Here is a 5801-nt window from a genome sequence, read left to right on the forward strand (position 1 = left end):
GCTGGTAGAAAGCAGAGGTGACTGGTGGACATGTCCCCTCAGAAAGCTGTAACCACAGGCGTGCACGCTAGACCCCAGTTCATGCCAGCAGAGAGGCTGTGCTCCCACAATCTTGAAGGCTGAGGTGGGGGAGCAGAGCTAGGGATAAGGTCCTAGGCAAGGACCCACAAGACATGCTCAGGCTGGGGGAGGGGCTAGAGCCTGATATCTGTGTTGACAGATGTCTACTCACTCCCCCAGAGTGTGATGGGCATTGAGGCACACAACCCTACTGCTCCTCCCTCTCCATGTTTTCTCCCAAGATGCATTATTCCAGAAGGCCTGGCTGAGTAAGTCCAGATTGCTGATCTTATTTGTGCAACAGAAAACCAGGCAGAATATAGTGCTAAGAGTTGGGGCAAAGGACCCTGGGAGTTCCAAGGAGGGTAATATTGTTTTTCACTAAGCATCAGCGCTATCATACTCCTACATCTCTCCTTTCTTTTCCATTCCTACTGACACCGCTCGCTCAGTGCTAATATCCCTCTACGGTCATCTTCCACCTCCCTGCTCTCCGAGCCAAATTAACTGAAGGCCGCCATTCTCTCTGCTGGATCTGCCCTTTCCCACACCCTTCTCTCCTTGATCAGCTGCTTTTAAAACATCTCGGGCCCATCCCCATGGACAGAGCTGCACACGCCACCCAAGCAACTCCCATCGACCATGGAGCCTATGAATGAGAGAGTCCAAAAGATCAGGAATAATGAGTATTACTCTTCTTAATAATTAGATGCTATCATATCAAGCTTCCATTTTTATTATTAGATGACTGAATATCCCAATTTTTCATTTCTGAGGTTCTTCCTGGATGAGAAAATAACCCTCCTGACTTAAAACATTCAATCAGTTACTTAAAACTGCAAAACACTACCCAGAACTACTTACTAGTCCAGAATTGTTTAGATACTCTCTTGCCAATTACCTATTCTAATTTACTATACAGGCATAATCTCCTTGGGATAGACCAACTGTACAATCTACCATTGCTTCAAAAAAAAAGAAAAACCTCTTTATTTCTTCCAAATTGCTGACCCATTTGTCTAGCCAAAGAGTCAAAGTTCTGGTAATTATAGTTAACAAAAGAATAAATAAAATATAAATAAGCCAAATGAGAAAAAGATAATAGCAGATATGAAGAATTTTTAGAAACACATTGATGTGATAACTCTATGCTAAGAATTTTGAAAATTTCAATATAATTTTTATAGAAAAATATAAATTGTCTCAAAACACGTAGAAAACCTGACTAAATCAATAATCATGGGGAAAAAAAGTCCTTGGTTTCAAATAAAGCCACACACCACTTTTTGCATTGTTTTTTAAATTGTTGTTGCAATGATGTTCTCCTTTATAACATTTATTTTCCTATGTAAGAAAATTATATATATACACAATATGTATCCTACTAAAGTTTAAAAAAACAATCAAGGGTAGTCTTATTTTACATTAAAGTCATAAAAATTTAAAAAGACTGATTAAATATAATAGATAGCCCACAAACCAAGCTTCATTCTCATGAAAACATAATATGTGATAAAGCATTAAAAACCAGTTTAGAATAAAGGAAATAGTTGGTGAGAAAAATGGCTCAGCAGATGGCGCTAGAGAAATTCAGTTATTTGGGATGGGTGTGGAGGGGCAGAGGGACTATTTAGAGTCTTCCTAGTTCTCATAAATTCCAAAATTAAATTTAGATGAATTACAGATTGAAATAAAAAATCAAATAAAACAAGTTTTAAAACTTAAAAGGATGAAAATGTGGTTGAAAGCTTTATCACTGGTTTGGGGAAAGATCTGTTCATCTTAAACACATGAAGAAATACAATCCAAACAAGCAATAGAGTTGATAACATGAATTTAAAACTTCATTAAACAAAAATGTAAAAACATAAAAACTCAATCACCCTACATAATAAAAGCCTAATATGCAAATTGACAGAACGGCAGAACGACCGGTCGCTATGATGCGCACTGACCACCAGGGGACAGACACTCAATGTAGGAGCTGCCCCCAGCCAAGGCAGGTGCCAGTGGGGAGGGGGCCCCCCCATTGCCCCACCAGTTGCCCCACAGAGGGAGGCGACCAGTGGCAGCAGTGGGGGCAGGGCCAGCCAGTGAGCAGGTGGCGGTGGGGGGTGCCACCCCCCAATTGCCCTGCTGGTCACCAGGGAGGTGACCGGTGGCAGCGGCGGGGGGCAAGGCCAGCGAGCGGACAGCGCTAAGCCGGCTTATGCGGGTGCCAGTGGAGGTCCCCCCAATCGCCCCGCCAGTCACCCCACAGATCAACCCTGATTGCTGGCCAGGCCTAGGGACCCTACCCGTGTTCGAATTTCATGCACTGGGCCTCTAGTAATGTTTATAAAAGCATTAGTCATAATAGCCAAAAGGTGGGGAAAACCAAGTGTCCATCAACTGTTGAATTGTATTATTCAGACATAGAGAAGGAATAAAATATAAATACATGCTACAATATAGATGAACATTGTAAACTCTATGCTGAGTGAAATAAGCCAGCCACAAAAAAACCCACACATATCATATGATTCCAATATATGCTATGTCTAGAACAGGCAAACCTATAGAGACAGAAAGTAGATTAGTGGCTGCTGAGGACTGAGGAGCTTGGATTGGGTGGGGCGAGTTCAGGAAATGATAGCTAAAGGATATGGGGTTTCTTTCTGAGGTGATGAAAATATTCTAGAGTTAGTTGTGGCAATAGTTGCACAAGCCTGTGACTATACAAAAAAATATATATATTGGCGGGAAGAGATTAACCCAAGAACATACGCATATATGCATGACCCACGGACACAGACAATAGTGCAGTGAAGGCCTGGGGGTTGCGGGAGTGAGGTGGAGAGGGTCAATGGGGGAAAAGGGGAAACATCTGCAATACCTTCAACAATAAATATACATTTTGAAAAATCATTGAATTGTACACTTTAAAATGGGTAAGTTGTGTTATGTAAATTATGTCTCAATAAAGCTGTTACCAAAAAATCCCAGGGCAAATCACAAACTGGTTAAACTTTGAAATAAATATGCCAAGGAACAAATCTCCTTTACATATATATTAAGTATCATAGAAATCTTTTTAAAAACACCCAAGGCCCAATAAGTAGATAATTCACAAAGAAAGAAATACAAATTACCTCTCTCTCTACACACACACACACACACACACACACACACACACACACACACATCATTCATTACCACTAATCACCATGGAGTTACAAATAAATACAAATAACATACTGCTATTTTACCTTTTCAAATAAGGAAATGTTTGAAGGTGAGGTAGGACAGATACTCTCATTTGATGCTAACAAAAGCATAAACGGCTATGATCTTTCTGGAAAGCCATGTGTCCATATACCAAGAAAGGGAAAGTCTTTTAAATGTCCACACCTTTGGCCACATAATTCTACTTCCAAAAATCTCTCTTGCGGAGGAAAATGAGTGTTCAAAATGTAGAGAAAGATAATGAGCCAAGACCTCTGCTAAACCATTCTTACCGTCAGTGAAAATCAGAAAATAACCTAACTGATGAAAAAATATTATTTTCCCATGGCGGGGGGGAGCAATCAGGGGCGGGGCGGCCAGGGGGAGGGGCTATGGGCGGTTGGCCAGCCAGCTCCACCCCCTGGTCAAACTCCCAGTCGAACTCCCAGTTGAAGGGACAATTTGCATATCAGCCTTTTATTATATAGGATGTAGACCCCTCTCAACCCCTCACCACCTTGAAGACAATACCACCTTTGCTGTCCTGAAACTCAAAATTTACATGTTTGAGTGAAAACATTCTGAAAACCCCAAGGATACTCCCCAATATCAAATATCATTAAGATACCAATAGTATCCTCACGCTTTAAAATTTAACAACGTACCCTGGCTTTAATGAGATCTAGAGATACTGTGGAGATATTATAGAAAAAGACTTTCTTTGTGCATTCAGCTCCCCAAAGGCTGAATAAAGGACCCACGTGGCAAACACTCTTAGAATCCAGTGGCAGGAAAAGTTTATCCCTTCAGAGAGCTTGCCTGCTTTCTCTTCGACAGTAAGAACAAGCTAACAGGACGGTGTGTTTCACCTTTTGCCCTTGCTGCCAAGTGACAATTTTGGTCTTTAACGGCTACTATGTTCTCAAGACCAAGGTCTTTGGTCTTGCCTATTTCTCTTCTTCTTCATATTTTTAAATATATTTTATTGATTTTTTTATAGAGAGGAAGGGAGAGGGACAGAGAGTTAGAAACATCGATGAGAGAGAAACATCAATCAGCTGCCTCTTGCAACATACTGGGATGTGCCCGCAACCAAGGTACATGTCCCCGACCGGAATTGAACCTGGGACCCTCCAGTGCGCAGGCCGACGCTCCATCCACTGAGCCAAACCGGCCGGGGCCCTTCTTCTTCATATTGTGTTTAATATTGAAGCGTGCTTCAAATACTTTGGAGATTTGGCAGGATGTGAATTAATATTTCTCAAACTGGCCAGAAGTCCTCAGATACAGTCCCTATGAGAATCTGTGCTTGGGCTTTTCACTTCGATAATAATAATGCCTTTAAAGTGGGATGCAAATGCAAAGATATTCCAGATTATCTGGATGGCCACGTGATAACTGGGTCCTGCCACAGGACTGTGGGGCCCATGTGTGTGTTTGCAATCCTTTTGCAGCTAAGGTCATGCTACGCTGAATGTCAGGGACTAATGAGGAAAGAAGAGCGGGGCAAGATGATATGTAGATGAGGCATTTGTTTCCCGCACACTACTACACATGGAGAAATGTGGGGGGAGAGCCAAGTCCCCAAATACAACCCCCCACCCGGCAGAATCTGTGAGCACAACAGCCTCATGCACCGTTCATGATGCTGCTCCAATAATCCAGCATCGTCTATGACATGAATGTGGTCAGTTTGCCTTTTACTTTATACCTCTATTTGTACCTTGTTCATTTGTTTTGCTTTCGGAGTTGGGAAAGAGCAGTAAGCATAAGAAGTTGAATATGTTTTTACATATTAAATGGCATCATAATAATCTGTCAACAACTAAAGGTTCATAATTCTTCCCCTCCACAAGGGAGTCTATATATTATTTGGATCTAAAAAAAACCAACAACTATGAATTTTAAATAAAACGATATGTATGCACTTGGATTCACAACCAGCCACATGAAGCAGCATATTATTACTAATAATGATAACAATAAAAGTTACCATTTACTGAATATGGTGATGACTATTTAATAGTCTTAATCCTCACAATGACCCTGTGAGGTAGAAATCACTATCCCATTCCCATTTTATAGATGGAAACACTGTGCCTGAAGGATTGAAGTGACCTGACTAAGTCACGCAGCGAGCGAGCGAGCGAGCAAGCGGCAGAGCAGGCACTTGCCCCAGGTGTCTGCACTGCCTCCTTGGTTAATGTGGTCCAGGGCAGGAAGCAGCGTCACTTACTATTTCTGGTCTGGGTTGTGACGGCAGCTCAGGAGACTTGATGTGGGTTTCCACTTACCAATGCCTGGTGGGGCCGCCTTAGTTAGGTATACCGTGGCGCGCCACCAGGGCCAACAGGCACATTTCACCAATGGGGTTTAAGTCAAGAGGCACCAAAAGCCAACTGGTCCAGCTAGAGTCCTGTGTGCTCGAGGGGCCTCTGACCCAAGGCTGCGCTCTCCTACTTTCCAATTGACTTTCAGACCACAGTGCCAGCGTGTACCGCCTCTGTCCTGCATGCTGATGGCACTCAGCTGGAACC

The 5801-nt window shown here is 42.5% G+C and overlaps 1 protein-coding gene across 1 annotated transcript in view; it reads right to left on the reverse strand.

Annotated features, from left to right (window-relative positions):
- Window positions 1–5801, reverse strand: part of PIK3AP1 (phosphoinositide-3-kinase adaptor protein 1) — a 95908-nt gene that overhangs the window by 46688 nt on the left and 43419 nt on the right. The window lies entirely within an intron of this gene.

Source organism: Eptesicus fuscus, chromosome 17 (assembly GCF_027574615.1).
Source record: "Eptesicus fuscus isolate TK198812 chromosome 17, DD_ASM_mEF_20220401, whole genome shotgun sequence".
Lineage (NCBI taxonomy): Eukaryota > Metazoa > Chordata > Mammalia > Chiroptera > Vespertilionidae > Eptesicus > Eptesicus fuscus.